The following is a 17,198-nucleotide window of genomic DNA, read 5'->3' on the forward strand; positions in this document are numbered from 1 at the left end:
AGGTAGTTTTAGTGGGCTTGATTCTTGACGGATCAATTCCCATCTCGCGGACTGTGTCTTGATAGAGCAGGTTAAGGCTGCTGCCACCGTCCATGAGGACTCGCATAAGGTGGAATCCATCGATGATTGGATCAAGGATAATGTGGCCTATAATCCGTGACGGATACTGGTCCGATGGTCCCTACGATCGAAGGTGGTCGGACATGCCGACCATGGTTTTCATTTGGGGGCGACTGGCTCTATTGCATAGACGTCCCTTAGAACGCACTTGCACTCCTTCTTGGGGATATGGGTGACATATATCATGTTCACCGCTTTGACTTCAGGGGGAAATTTCTTCTAACCCCTATTTTCGGTGCGCGAGGTTCCTCGTAGTCATCCTCACTTGGTGACCCTTTCTCCTTATGATCGGCATTTAACTTGCCAGCCCGTTTGAAGACCCAACAGCTTCTGTTGGTATGGTTGGCGGGCTTATCAGGAGTGCCATGGATCAGGCAGGGTCGATCAAGTATTCGGTCCAGGCTTGATGTACCATCTTTGTTTCATTTGAATGGGTTCTTTCGTTGAACAAATTTGGAGCCGCTGAATCCGGCATTGACTGCCGTATTCTCTGTATGCTCATTGTTGCCCCGACGCTTATGTTTGTTGTATCGGGGCCTTCAATTGTTGTTTCGGTCTTCGGAAGTGCCGGGTTCGCTGGTACTATTACCGCTACGGGCTAGCCAGCTATCCTCGCTCCCGCAGAAGCGGGTCATTAGTGCTGTAAGGGCTGCCATGGACTTCGGCTTTTCTTGGCCGAGGTGTCTGGCAAGCCATTCATCGCGGATGCTGTGTTTGATGGCCACTATGGCTTCGGTATTCGGACAGTCGACAATCTGGTTCTTATTAATTAGGAACCTGGTCCAGAATTTCCTGGCCGACTCTCCGGGCTGTTGGACTATATGATTGAGGTCATCGGCATCCGGAGGCCGGACATAAGTGCCTTGGAAGTTGTCTCTAAAGGCATCTTCCAAGTCTTCCCAGCTTCCAATAGCGTTTTCTGGGAGGCTGTTTAACCAGTGCCTAGCTGGCCCTTTAAGCTTTAGGGGAAGGTATTTAATGGCGTGTAGATCATCACCACGAGTCATGTGAATGTGGAGAAGAAAATCTTCAATCCATACCGTGGGGTCTGTTGTGCCGTCGTATGATCCGATGTTCACGGGTTTAAACCATTCAGGGAACACGTGCTCCATTACCTCATATGTGAAGCATAGGGGGTGTGCGGCGCCTCTATATCGGGCCATGTCACGATGCAGTTCGGATGGAGTCCGTATGCGGTTTTGAGCCCGGGGTTGGTTATGCTTATCGCACTAGGCTCGATAGCCCTCCTCTCGCACTAGAGCACGCCCCCGCGATCCATAGATTGACCTAGTCTGACCTGCTTTATTTTCCAGGTCCTGTCGTAGGTCGTATGTGTATCCCTGAGCTGTTGTTTCTCTGTCCCAGTCACGTGGTGGTCTATCAGGTCCGTCAGCCGCATTACGCACGGGTTGTATGGTCTATCAGGTCCCAGTCACGGGTGGTTTAGGCTTCTAGCTGTGGCTATTAGCCGGAGCATGAAGCGCTCTTGTTCGAGGGGTTCCTGTGGCACGATAAAATCTTCGTCGCCGAGGCTTACGTTGTCTTCGGAGAGTGGCAGATAGTTCATCCTCGACTGGGTTTTTCTCGTCGTCGCCATCGCCGTTTTTAGGTGTATCCACCATGAATACATCATACGAGGAGGTGGCTGTCCAATGTCCGGTGACCGGCGGGTTTTGGGCCTGCTCCTATCTGGCATTGCCATCCGTACCGCCGATGTCTTCGGAGGCATAATCAAGCATGTTGGTTAGGTCCTCGAAAGTGGCTATAAAGTGGGTGGTGGGTGGGAAGTAAAATTCCCTATTTCCAGCCCCTAGTCTGGGCTAGGCATGATTCAGAAGCGGTTCCTCTGTGATGACGAGGGATCGCATTATGTCCAAATCCTCGTTTAAGAGCGGGGTTTGGACAGGGTCGGTAGTTTGTGGACCGAGCTCACATGATGTGGGCCTCCAGGGTTCGGAAGTAGTATGCGGAGAAGAGTCTGGCCTTGCAATGATTGCCGGAGACGCTATTCTCTCGGTGTTGAGATCTAAGGCCGCAGAGAGTCCGGCGGGCTCTAGGCTCCCGTCTTCGGACCTGACGACGCGCTCCGGATCTAAGGCCGGAGCGGTGGTTGAGGCCGCGAACCCTTGTATGATCAAGTCTCCTCGGATATCAGCGACATAGTTTAGATTTCCAACACAGATCTGGTGACCAGGGGCGTAGCTGTCGATCTGCTCCAAATGGCCAACTGAGTTGGCCCGCAGTGCGAAGCCACTGAGGGTGTCCTGGATTAGGGGGTCCTCGGACAGCCGGACTATATACTTTGGCAGGACTGTTGGACTATGAAGATACAAGATTGAAGACTTCGTCCCGTGTATTGATGGGACTCTCCTTTGCGTGGAAGGCAAGCTTGACGATTCGGATATGTTGATCTCCTCCCTTGTAACCGACTCTATGTAACCCTAGCCCCTCCGGTGTCTATATAAATCAGAGGGTTTTAGTCCGTAGAACAACAACAATCATACCATAGGCTAGGTTCTAGGGTTTAGCCTCTCCGATATCGTGGTAGATCAACTCTTGTAATACTCATATCATCAAGATCAATCAAGCAGGAAGTAGGGTATTACCTCCATCGCGAGGGCCTGAACCTGGGTAAACATTGTGTCCCCCGCCTCCTGTTACCATCCGCCTTAGACGCACAGTTCGGGACCCCCCTACCCGATATCCATCGGTTTTGACACCGACAGCCGCCGAATACAAAGATCTGGCCAGGGAGAAAGATCTCCCTCACGGCGGCGTTGTTGTAGATGATTGATGGAGCCGTCGAGCCTTTTGATGATGGCACAGTGGAACTCTCAATGAAAGCACCAATGTCGGTGTCAAAACCGGCAGATCTTGGGTAGGGGGTCCCGAACTGTGCGTCTTAGGATCGATGATAACAGAAGACAAGGGACACGATGTTTACCCAGGTTTGGGCCCTCTTGATGGAGGTAATACCCAACATCCTGCTTGATTGACTTTGATGAGTATAGGGTTTACAAGAGTTGATCTACCACGAGATCGTAATGGCTAAACACTTATTGTCTAGCTTCTATGATTATGATTGTCTCTATGGACTAAACCCTCCGGTTTATATAGACACCGAAGGGGGCTAGGGTTTGTACAGAGTCGATTTACAGAGAAAGGAATATTCATATCCGCACGCTAAGCTTGCCTTCCACGCCAAGGAGAGTACCATCCGGACACGAGGGAAGGCCTTCTGTCTTTTATCTTCACGGCCCATCTGTCTGGCCCACGTCACATAGCCCGGGCACCCGAGGACCCCATAATCTAGGACTCCCTCAATGACTATGATCGCTACCCCCTTATCACCAGAATGGAAACTGGGCTTGGTCATTCCCCGATGACCCACAAGTATAGGGGATCAATCGTAGTCCTTTCGATAAGCAAGAGTGTCGGACCCAACGAGGAGCAGAAGGAAATGACAAGTGGTTTTTAGCAAGGTATTCTCTGCAAGCACTTAAATTATAAGTAACGAGTAGTTTGATAGCAAGATATTTTGTAACAAGCAAGTAATGATAGTAGTAACAAAGGTGCAGCAAGGTAGCCCAATCATTTTGAGGAAAAGGACAGGCCAAAACGCTCTCTTATGGTAAGCAAAGCATTCTTGAGGGTACACGGGAATTTCATCTAGTCACTTTCATCATGTTGGTTTGATTTGTGTTCGTGTGATAGCCTGGCTTAATACGGATGATAGACAATTCATATCAATAAGGAATTCCTTCTTTTCCGGAAGCCCATTCAGACAGAACTCCAAAGTTAAGCATGCTCAGCTTGGAGTAATTTCAAGATGGGTGACCGACAGGGAAGTTGCTCTCGGGTGCGCACGAGTCAGGACAAAGTGTGCAGAAAAGACTAGTATTGATCTGTGGGGCCAGTCTAGATCCCGCTAGGAGTAACGGCCACCGGCTGGTGTGAACGGGGCGTTACAGTTCGCTACTTTGATAATTTGATATGTGGGTGGACTGGTGCTTAGGGGTTGCTCTTACTTGAAAAAACGTCCTACTTATGATTAACCCCCTCGCAAGCATCCGCAACTACAAGAAAAGTATTAAGAATAAATTCTAACTATAGCATTAAACTTTTGGATCCAAATCAGTCCCTTACGGAATAGCGCATAAACTAGGGTTTAAACTTCGATCACTCTCACAACCCATTATCTAATAACTACTCCACAATGCATTCCCTTAGGCCCAAATATGGTGAAGTGTCATTTAGTCGACGTTCACATGACACCACTAAGGGAATCACAACATACATACCATCAAAATATTGAACACACATAAAATTCACATGATTACTTGCAACAAGATTTCTCCCGTGACCTCAAGAACAAAAGTAACTACTCACAAATGATAATCATGCTCAAGATCAGAGGGGTATTGAATAGCATATTGGATCTGAACATATAATGTTCCACTAAATAAACCATATAGTAATCAACTATAAGATGTAATCAACATTACTAGTCACCCACAAGTACCAATCTATAGTTCCGGTACCCCTCTGATCTTCCGATGGTGCTATTGAAAATGTTGATGGAGACAGCCCTCCCCAAGATGGGAGAGTTGTTGGTGATGATGATGACGATGATTTCCCCCTCTGGGAGGGAAGTTCCCCTGGCGGAATCGCTCCGCCCAAGAGCAAAAGTGCTCTTGCCGAAGTTCCGCCTCGAGACGGCGGCACTTCGTCCAGAAAGTCCTCCCCATCTTTTTTCTAGGACAAAATGACTTATATACCAGAAGAGGGGCACCGGAGGTGGGCGGAGGAGGGCACAACCCACCAGGGCGCATCTGGGCCTCCTGGCGCGCCCAGGTGGGTTATGCCCACCTGGTGGCTCCATCTAGTACTTATTGGCTCCAAAATTTCTTATATATTCCATAAAAATTCTCCGTTAAGTTTCAGCTCATTTGGAGTTGTGCAGAATAGGTAGCCTGATGTAGCTTTTTCAGGTCCAGATTTCCAGCTGCTGGAATTCTCCCTCTTTGTGTGTACCTTGCATATTATGAGGGAAAAGGCATTAGAATTACTCCAAAAATCATTATTATGGATAAAAATAATATAAATAACAGTAGGATAACATGATCAAAAAACATGTCCACATGCTTAGAGAGAGAGAGGTGTCGATAAAAACAAAATATGGAGCCCATTATAAGCATCATCTATCTTATTATTATAACAGCAACAAATTCTAACGTAAAACTTTTATCATAGACTTCTCATGAATAAGTAAAAATTCATCACAACATCGAAGTATAAAGCACAAACTCTATTGGAAACTAGCAAACTATGTTCTCAGTTAACTTTGCAACTACAATTCATCGTCTTTTCAGGAAGGGTCATGTATCAGAGCCTTTAGGCAAGTCCACATACTTAACCATCATATAGTCTTCTATGATTGCTAACACTCACCACACACACATGAGCAAAAATTTGCAACCTCACACATATAAAGATAGGGGCTTATAGTTTTGCCTCCCAACGTATTCACCTCAAGGGTGGTGTCAACAATAATAACTCATGCCACCCATATCCAACTGGATATATGTGCCTAGATCTTTCCGCACCACATGATGCTTTCCAAAAGAGAAAATAAAAAGGAATAGAGAGAAAAACTTTGACTCTTGCATGAAAGTAGATACATAAAAGTAAAAGATAGGCCCTTGGTAGAGGGAAGCAGAGGTTGCCATGCGCTTTTTGTTTGTATGCTCAATCTCTTAGTGCAAGAGAACGTCACGTTATATTGCCCCTTATGATAGCAACCTTTATCATGCAGTATATCACTTTTATTCTTTGCCATCACAAGTTTGTACAACGCTCAATTTTCTTTTACACTAAATGATCTAACACATTTAGAATAAATTTTTATTGCCTTATAGCATCGATGACAACTTAATTGAAGGATCTTACTCCATCCATATGTAGGTATGGTGGAGTCACAAAATAAGATTTGGGTTTAAGGGTTTTTGGATGTACAAGTAATATCTCTACTTAGTGCGGAATTTTTGGCTAACAAAGATAGGGGCAGGCACCACATGTTAAAGGATCATGAAAATATAACTTCTATGTGAATATGAATAAACATAAATCATTAAATTGTATTCCTTGTCCAATGTCAACAATTTTGGCATATAATAGCTTGATGGGGGCTCACAATCACAAAAGATGTCCAAGATAGTGTATTTGCATGTGAATCTTCTCTTCCCTTATTAATTCTTTCATGAATTGCATCATTGACCAATGCCATGTTTGTAAATCTCCAATAAAATTTTCTACTTATACTCTTCCTTATGTGATGTCATTACTTACCATAAGATTAGCATATGATCTTTTTCATTTATTTCATTTCATTTTATTGAACATGAAAGTAAAGAGAACAAAATTTCAAACTAAACTTTATATATATCTTGCACATGATTACAAAGATAGATAACTAAGCAAACTCTCAAAAAGAAATGATCGAACTAAACTTTTATATTCATCTAAAGAAAAAGATAACTATGGATCGAACGAATATATGTAAAGGGAAAAGATAGTGGAGGTGCTACGATGCCGGGGCACCTCCCCCAAGCTTGGCACAAGCCAAGGGGAGTGCCCATACCCGATACTCAAGTTTCTTTTGGTGATGAAGAATGAGGTGGTGGTGATGAAGTAGCGATCTTATCCTTCATGATCAAAAGATTCTCAGTAGGGGTAATATGAGCATAGTAAGGTTTAAGGATATCCTCTTCTTCTTCCTTGGCAGGCAGGGTTTGCTCGACCACCAGCACTTAATCTCCGATGGCCTCCTTGCTCTTGCACCCTTCGAGAGATTCTTCAGGCTCCTCTCTCTTCAGCTTGATCTTCATCAACCAAGCATCCTCTTCTACGCGGTTGGAGGAGGGAGAGGACATGATGCCTAGCTTAACGGATCTGACCAAAAACAACAACAAAAGATAACAAAAGATTTCTCCACGATACGGTGGTCAATAGGTTCGGGGGGTATATAAATATTTTTTTTATTTTGGGAAACAAGCAAACGGAAGAAAAATGGAGTCCGGAAGGTACCCGAGGTGGGCACAACCCACCTGGGAGCACCTGGCAAGCAAGGCAAGCCCTAGTGTCTTGTGCCCACCAGGGTCATCTTCCTGGTAGTTTCTTATTTTCCTAATTTTTTATATATTCCAAAACTGACAAAAAATATTTTTGCGGACTTTTCAGAGTCCGTTTAGTTACCGTATCACCTACCTCCTCTTTTTCATGATTCTAGAGTGTTTCGCAAGGTTTCCTTTATGTGTGCTTCCGGTGTCATAGTTTTTATAATATCGCTTTCAACATTAATGGGCGTACATGCACTAGTACGAGTCGGTCCTAAGCAAACGGTTTTTAACCCCTTTCCGCGACGGCAGTTGGAACCGTCGCCAAGTGAGTGTGGGCGATAGGGGGGTCCTTCCCACACGACCTAGAAACCGTCGGGGATAGGGCCCCTACAGTACTCCTACTCGTTTCTGCCCGCATTGCCATCACAGCCGGTATTCTGTGGTGCTACGTTTACAATGCGCGGCCCATCACAAACGGTTCACTATTATAGAACGTGTATGATACGCGGCCCATCACAAATGGTTCACCATTAAGAAGATTAGATAATCGTCGTACGAGTGTCGGACGGGATTACAAAACGTCGGACCATCGTAACATCGTAGTACACGACAACTATCGCACACACCATCCTGTGATGCAACGTTTACGATGCATACTTCATCAGAAACGGTTCATGGTTGCCAATCGTGTATGATAAGGCAACTAACACAAATGTTTAGTTAGCCCGCACCATTTGTGATATTGTCTGACATCGCACACGCTTTGGAAACGACAACTGTGTGCATGCTTGCACACGTTTGCTCTCTGTGAACCATCTCGGATTATGGTGTGCATCGCAAACATTTGTGTTTTACCAACCGTGTGTGCCATAACAACCTGGAGAGTGTAATTTCACCCTAATTTAATTGCTGCTTTTCCAAATTGTACCGGATTTGGATTTGAATTTGAATTTGAATGTATGCTACAGCTTTATTCATATCCATCAGGCTCAAACAACCAATGCATTATTCGATTCATAGGTACATATGTTCAAGAACTACATACGAACCAAATAAAGAATGATGAACCACAGTTTTATTCTTGTACTATTAAAGACGGTAAAGAAAGAGGCGAAATATATTATGGTTGCTGAGCAAGGTGAAGCGGAATGCCCATATTGTGCCCTCCTCCATGTAGAAGGCACGCATGACTCTAGTCCAACCCCTTGGGATGGCCGACCGCCCATCCTTCACGGTCTTCATGAAAACATCCAGATAATCATCGTGTTCTGGTAGAAATACTTTAACCTTTGCATGCCCACCAATCATATAGTTTGAGAGGTAATCTTGAGTAAACTACTTTGGCAACCACTGCAAAGGAAAAAGATTCAGACATTTCATCTAACACAACTCATTATGGGCAGAAAAAAGAAGGCTGGAGAGTTCTTACTTACCATCCTGCAGTTCATTGTTGTCTTGGATAAAGTGTAAACAAATAGTTTAATTACTATCTTTGGACCCATTTTACTAACAATCTTTATTAGCTTCCTCACTTGATGCTGGTTCATCGATATCTCACTAACCTATACGCAGAAAGGGTCGAAGTGCGGATCTTTACCAATGACATATGTACCTAAAAGCACCAAGTTAATATTAGAAGCTAAACAACAATTGCAAAATGATGTAGTACAACACTCTTTTATAATATGTCTACATACATCCGTACGTGGTAGTACATTTCAAATCTCTAAAAAGACAAATATTTAGGAATGGAGGGAGTATCTAATAACATCCAATATACTCACATATTAGATGAATTAACATCTTATATTATGGGCCAGAAGGAGTTCAGTGCATTCTTACAAATTATCGACTGATTAACTGCTGTTGGATCCATCGGTTACAGTTAGTTTGAGCTAGTTCGGGCTCAAATAGCCCTAAAGTATATCTAAACATGAGGGCTAGTTTGAGCTAGTTGCATCTATAACCCACCCAAAAAAACTATCCAACCCAAGAGGTGCTAATTGGAGCTAGTTCTCCTAGTGCATTTATTGTCAATCTAACCCTGCCATCCAAACAACTCTTTGGATGGAGTTAGTTCAGGGTTAGTAATGATCTAGAAACTAACTCTAACCTCTAGCTAAGTTGAGTATCCAAACAGGGCTGTGTGGTTGTTGTTGTTGCTGCTGCTGCTCTTCTACGTATATCTAGACATCATTACAACATTAATTTAACACTCTTGCTTGTTGCTATGTAGCCTAGGATTGCATATTTAGACATTAAGTATAGTGCATGTTACTATGTAGCCTCAGATATATTACATATGGCCCTAGTTAACCAAACAAAAAATGGGTTGCAGATATATTCAGTTAAAAGTCCGATTCACCGATTAGTCCCTTATCAGCCGCCGACCTATATGGTACGAGCTACCGATATCCTGAACAGTGAGCAGATATAAGCCATGGGATGAAACTAACCTCGATGGAAAACAGAAGTCGTTCCCAAAATTGTCCTGTGTAGGTAAATCGAGAAGCATGTTAAGCACAACAGGCTAATCATCAACCAAAATAATAGATGGCAGACAAAATAATCTCCAAAAGATAGCTTCAGTGTGCAGGTTTAAGCACGCTAGTAAATCCAAATAGGTGGAAAGGTGTGCTAACTGCAACAGGCCTAACATTTAACAACAAGCAAACATATTCATTCAAACTGGTATTGTGCCGGTCTAATTACACTGGTTATTGTTAAGTAAAAATGGAAAGGAGTGTTAACTACAAGATGCAGCAACCAAATGTAGTCATTCATAGTGGTATTGTTGAAACTGGTACTGATGAAATTGACCTGCACAATTCGTACTTGCACATATAGAACATCACGTTGTGAATAACTGGAATAAACAAGACATACTACGAACAACCAAAGATATCATTTGAAACTGGACATATGCTAACTACAAACAACCGAACAATAAAAAAACTTTAAAAGAGGCATATGCTAGCTATAATAGGCTTAACAGCAAGCATATATGCATTCCTATCGGTATGTTTAAAACTGGATTGATGAAATGTACTGCACAGTAAATAATTGCACATATAGAGCATCACATTGTGAACATCTGAAATAAACAAGGCATACTTCAAACAACCAGATATAGAAATTAAAACTGGACATATTCTCGCTACACTACAAAAGGGACTCGACAAAAAAAATCATGGGTTTCCTCACTTGTCACAGATGGGCTCGTTCCCGTGGGAAGAGCACAGACCCTGGATGCGCTCCATGTTGTCGCAGATGGGCTCCTTCCCCTTGGAAGAGCACGACTGTAGGGTTCCCTCCCTGATGTCGCAGACGGGCGCTTTCCCCTTGGAAGAGCAGATGGGCTCTTTCCCGTTGGAAGAGCCGGAGAGGGTGCCCTCCTCGTGGTCGCCGTCAATGAGGTCTGACATGGAAGCTATGGATCCCAAGCCAGCGTCGCAGAACGTGTCCTTCAGAAATAACAAAAGGGGCTCGATGGCGATGTAGAATGGCAAATTGTTGACAGCGAGCGAGAGGAGATCAACAGCGGGGCCATGGATGAGATCGACGGCGGTTGAACCCGAGGGGTTGGGGTGGGCCACTTAGCCTGTGAAATTGCCCGCCTCAGGCCGTCGCTGTCGATGACCTCGATGTCGTAGCCGGTGGATGAGACATACCCGCATACTCTAGCCCAATGCTTGAGTGCCTGCCAAATGGTCGTCAGCTTCCTCGGCGACGTCAGGCGAAGAGACCGCTATACACCTCTTTTGGGCCAGTCGCTCCTCGAGCTCCACGGGAAGCGTAGCCGGGCTTAGGCTACAATGCTCTGGAGTGGGGGATGGGAATGGGGATCTGTGGGAAAGGGGGCATTTGGCAGGCGTCATCTAAGAAACTCAGGGCGGACTGAATGAAGGCCTTGCGACGGCGGGGACCTTGCTAGGGTTTCAAGCGAGGGAGGGTGTGTGTGTGTGTGCACACACGCCTGGGAGGTTTTGGGGGGTGTGTGTGTGGAGGGCGGTGTTTGAGGAAATGACGCGGGTAATCAAAATTTTACTACGCGGGAGTTAAAGATGGGATTCAAATGCCGGGCTATTGAAAATTTTGATGATAGTGCATCGCACACGGTCCGGAGATAACAACCATGTGTTATAAAACAGAAAAACCCTCGAGGCAGGTAGATATTTTCTAGGGATGCAGGTGGGATTGGGAACAAGAAACATTGCACACGGTCCAGAGATAACAACCATGTGTTGTGAAACAGAAAAACCCTCGAGGCAGGCAGATATTTTTGAGAGGGGGAGCCTCGTGGAGCCCAATGTACTGTGCGGATGTGTGCGTCACAGGTGCACCCGCGTGGCACACGATTAGTTTGAGTGAACCGTGTCCGTTGCGTCATCCGACTTATCTAATGTTCATAAATTTGGCGAAAAATGACGCGGGAGATTGTCAGAACACGAACACACTTCCATGTGCACAAAATTTATGTATCAAAAGGGTGGTTTGATTTTCAAATACCAAATACAACTTCAATGTGGCACCTCTCTCGCAAAGCGCACTTTATTGCTTGCCCCACCCCCCTCGTGTCGGCACGAAGGGAATCCTAAGCTATGAATGCATGCCCCCTCTCCCCATCCGAGGTTCACCTAGCAAATTGCGAAGTAGCTAGCAGCCCCCGTCCTCCCTCGTGTCGGAATGAAGGGAATCCTAAGCTATGAATGCTTGCCCCCCCCAATTGAGGTTCATTCACCAAGCAAAGTGCGAAGTAGCTAGCAGCCCCCTCCCTCCTCCCTTGTGTCGGCACGAACGGAATCCTAAGCTATGAATGGATGCCCCCCCAACCGAGGTTCACCCTAGCAAAGTGCGAAGTAGCTAACAGCCCCCCTCCCTCATGTCGGCATGAAGGGAATCCTAAGCTATGAATGCATGCCCCCCCAACTGAGGTTCACCATAGCAAAGTGCCAAGTAGCTAGCATCCCCCTCCCTCGTGTCGGCACGAAGGGAATCCTAAGCTATGAATGCATGCCCCCCAACCGAGGTTGACCTAGCAAAGTACGAAGAAGCTACCAGCCCCCCTCACTCGTGTCGGCACGAATCGATTCCTAAGCTTTGAATGCATACCCCCCCAACCAAGGTTCACCTAGCAAAGTGCGAAGTAGCTAGAAGCCCCCCCTCCCTCGTATCGGCATGAAGGGAATCCTAAGCTATGAATGCATGCCCCCCCCCCCCAACCGAGGTTCACCCTAGCAAAGTATGAAGTAGCTAGCAGTCAGCCCTCCCTCGTGTCGGTAAGAAGGGAATCCTAAGCTATCAATGCATGCCCCCCCGACCAAGGTTCACCTAGCAAAGTACGAAGGGAATCCTAAGCTATGAATGGATGCCACCTCCCCCCAACCAAGGTTCACCTAGGAAAGTGCGAATTAGCTAGTAGCCCCCTGCCCCCTCATGTCGCCATGAAGGGATTCCTAAGCTATGAATGCATGCCCCCCAACCGAGGTTCACCTAGAAAAGTGCGAAGTAGCAACCCCCCCCCCACACACACTTTTAGTCAGTGGGCCAGAGAGGCATATATCTCACCAAGATGGATCGTAAACCGGACCAAGAATAATCCACGCTGGTCGTACAACCTCTCTCTTGTTGTTGGTCAAGGTGATGGCCATCCATGCGACCCTAGAAATGGCCTAGCTCACCAATAATCATGCAAGTAGCTAGTCCCTAAAGACAACCACTGCATGCGTGCGGCCCAAACATATGTATAGAGAGGTGTGTTTTTGAGTAACAATGGAACAACTTTGATGTGGCACCGTGATTTTGAAGTAGAAATCCCCAGACTGAGTGAGGGTTAGGTTGACGATGCATATCTCTGTTACACCACACTTCAAACCAACGACGGGGATTCATGCATGCACGCGTGCATAGAATATGCTCTCAAACTTAATTAGCTGGGTCAGAATCTCACCATGACCTATACTATGATAACATGAACCAAATGAAGCATCCGCCATGGTTACCTATCTTGTTGTTGGTCAGGTGATCATGGATGTCAAAATCGCACAGTAGCTCCCCACACAGAGCGAGATCGGTTTATGATGTGTCGCTGTACTAGCCACTTTGACTCGATGGGAGGGATTCATGCCTACACATGCATGTGTGTGTGCTCAAGCTGTATCATGCATGTCATCCCAGAACAAAAATAATAAGCACCTCCTAAGTCAAACTAACCTCTCTTTTTTTCAAGCAAAAAGTAGTGATGGACCAAGCGGGCCCACAAATGGAAAGCATCGACATCGCTGATAACCGCTTAAGTGGGTGCGAGAGGACAACCACCACCACTTTGAATGTGGGCCAAACATATATATGTTCAATACCCAAAATGCACAACTTTGATGTGCCACATGCCTCAAAAACCGTAAACCATGCACCCACACAGAGCGAGGTTCATATCAAGCGTACTACATATGATGGTCCCCTTACCCCCTCTTCACTGCATACTATATGCTCCCGCTGTAATATATGTACAAACCAAAAGAATCCACACCGACGGTGAAATTAATTAACCTCTCCCGATGTAGGTCAAAGTGATGCATGCATGCATCGACGATGGCCTCGTGGGCCCACAGATGGAAGTGTCACACGTGAGTGTCCTAGCTAGGACATGCATGTGGCCCAAAAAGGTGTTTATTGATGTTTGAATAACCAATTTCACAATTTTTATGTGGAACGTGCCTCGGTAACAAAAAAGTCCCAACACTGATTCAGGTGTACTTGTTCACGGACGCATACGTATAGTATATATGCTAGTCCCCTCCCACCTCTTCGACGCGTACTATATACCACCATAACACAAACAAAAAAAAGATTCTACCTTGCTAGTCAGATTAACCTCACTGCCGACTGTTTTTGTCAAAGTGATGGACGACGACCTGGCAGGCCCACAAAAAGCGTCACACATGAGTATCGAGTGTCATGTTGGACAACCATCGACTGCATATGGCCAAAACATTTATGTATGATAGGGTTGTGTAATGTTTTAAATAATGATTTCACGAATCTGATGTGGCAGCATCCTTCCTAACAAAACGGCCAACCCACATGGTGGCTCACAACTCGTAGTGTACTGCGAGCTACCTGCCACCCCTAGACGCACACACCCACACACACACACCGTGAATCTACCACAACTACGATGCATGTTAAATTAATTATCCCGTGGTGAACATACATGTTACCGAAGGAGGGACGTTTTAATTTTAAAAAAAATCACAGAGATCATTAAGACGTTTTATTACATTGATTGATTGATTTTCTATGGGTATAATGTGCAAAAATCAAATTTGAGCTACATGCACAAGTGACAGTGCAGCTAAATGGATTGCAAAAACACATGTGTCTCACTGGGTGCATGTTTACTCCCCGTGCAATAAATTTCAAACATTGAGAATCTTGATTTTTAAATTATAGAACATCCAAAACTTATTTGAAGTTCATGAAACTTATCATGTTGTCATATGGACACCAATACAAAGTGGCATTGTGCCTTTTTTGTCAAATTTGAGACCAGTTTTGATGTAATCTTTATCTAATTACAAACGGGAGATTATTAATAATTGGGAACCAATATCCCAAACGGATTATTTATTCGAACCGTGAGTGTTAGACCAACAATGGATACGTGATATGCTTAGGTTAAGCAATAAAGCGTCAACATTAATCATCCAAATAGAAAAACAATATACGTGTCGCCGCGCGACCCGTGTGCCGTGCGAGCAGGCGTGAGTTGACGGGACACGTCCGCCGTGGAGGCAAACGGGGAGGCGTGCGTGCATGTGTGTGAATTGACAGATGCGTGCTCGCTGCGCAGTGTCATCGGGAGGCGTCCGAGTAGCTGTCTGAAACTTTGGTAGGCAAGCCGGCAGTCCGGTGCGCTGGCTCACCGGGAGGCGAGCCATCGGTTTGACTGTCGCCCGCCTCTCTCCCACAGCTCCCACTACTCCATAGTAATGGTGCTACCGAGCGACCGCACCCCCCATCTTCGCTACACACACACACACTCCTCTCTCACCGCTTGCATCCTCGACGCCGCTCTCAGTCCTCAAAGCTGCCAGTGTATGAGGATGCCGCCGAAGCGCCCCATCAGAGGGAGTGGCGATGCCGGGGCTGCTAAAGCACCAGAGCACGTCGTGGAGATGGAGACAGAGGTTGCCGTCACCGCCGGAGAGCTATCGCTGCACCCTAACATCGTCGAGCTTCCACAGCCTGAGGTGGTGTTCCACACCGACTCTGACGACCACTCTAGTGACGACTCCGATGACCACTCTAGCTATGATTCTGACGATGACGGACAGGTGGTTTGTCATCTATACCCATTTATTTGTCAAGTAGGTCGTATGGTTTCTTTGGTTACTCCTGGCTCGCCCTTTTTGGAATACAAATCCTATGGTCATGTTCTCCCAATCCATGAAATCTGAGTAAGATTCGTTAGATCTGTGTAGTGTATTGATTGTTTGAATGGTACAGGTGATAAGTGATTAGTTGTTTCATCTGTGCAAATGATTTCTGCTAGTAATCTGACTAGGGTTAGTGTTCGTGCTAATAATTCCTAGCCAGGGCTTGACAATTGATTTTCAATGACCTACATATGTTTGTGCCATTATTTTCTTAAAGATTGGTCTGTACATAGACGATTGTGCTTAAAATCGAACCATAATCTCTGGATATGTATAAATAAATAGCCATAAATTCCTAATCCTACTTCATGGCATGTAATCATTGATTTGACGCCAAATTTGTTTTACTATTTGTATAGGCACTGTCTGACGATGAGGACAACGAGGATGAAGATGTACAGAGGAGGTACCATAGGAAAATCCTAAGGGAGCTTTATGCGGGAATGCATAACAGACGTATTAGGACCTGGAACGGCGGCTATGGATGCCCATTTTGTGACCAGAAGCTTCATGACGCGTATCTATGTGTTCGGGCGCATGCAAGAGGACGGGCCGTTGGCTCCTTCAAGTAGAAGTATTCTCGCAGGGTGGCGCATGGCGTGTATGCCGAGTACCTGGAGAAGCTTCAAGATCGTGCCGGCCTGTGAGATGAGATGTGGGATGGATCGAACTATATATGTATGCTTGAGTATGCTAAATGCGGTTGAACTATGTATTACTTATGGTTGAACTATGCTTATGTATGTGTACGCTTATTATCTATCTCTGAGTATGTTAAATATTTCCCCAAATTTTGGTAAAACATACAACGGGGGACAAAAAAACTAGGATGGAGGTAGTACGTCAATCACACAAGATTCCCAAAATTGTAACCGTGTGCAGTGACTTTCATTTTTCCTGTTGCGTCAATCACACACGGTTCGCTCTAGCAAACCGTCGCCCCCAAAATTCTTTGTGGGACAGAAAACCCCCACCACCCAATTCAAAAAAGAAAAAAGAAAACCCTCACCATCCCCACGTCACAAAAACCATCACCCCGCCCGCCACCCCCTCAGCCCCTTCGGTACGTTCCCCATTCACACCTGCACAAGCTCCTCCGTGTCTATGCCATGGCACCGCTTATCGCGGCAGTAAACACTTAGCTCGACACCTGCCGCCGCCACTAGGCTGCCGGGAAAGCCCACCGCATTTCGCCACTTCCGCTCGTTTGGGGAATCTGCCGTACAGAGGGTTCTTTCTCATGGACGACAAGGTAACTAATTTAACGAGATATTATCTCATCTCTTATCCCAGTTCATCTGCCTCCTTTAATCACCCGGCGAAAATTGCCGTGAATTCATTTTCATTCGAGCTGATTTGAGGGTTTTCTTTCATTCATATAATGTACAATGCGCCGACACTTTAGGAGTTTGTGACCTCCGCCAGAGATTCCATATCATGTACCAGATAACTTGAGGACGTGCGCGGTATGTTCAATCTCACCCTAAATCGGTTGGCATGGCCTACTTTCCTGGACATATTC

The sequence above is a fragment of the Triticum urartu genome, chromosome 4, assembly GCF_003073215.2.
Source record: "Triticum urartu cultivar G1812 chromosome 4, Tu2.1, whole genome shotgun sequence".
NCBI classification, from domain to species: Eukaryota; Viridiplantae; Streptophyta; class Magnoliopsida; order Poales; family Poaceae; genus Triticum; species Triticum urartu.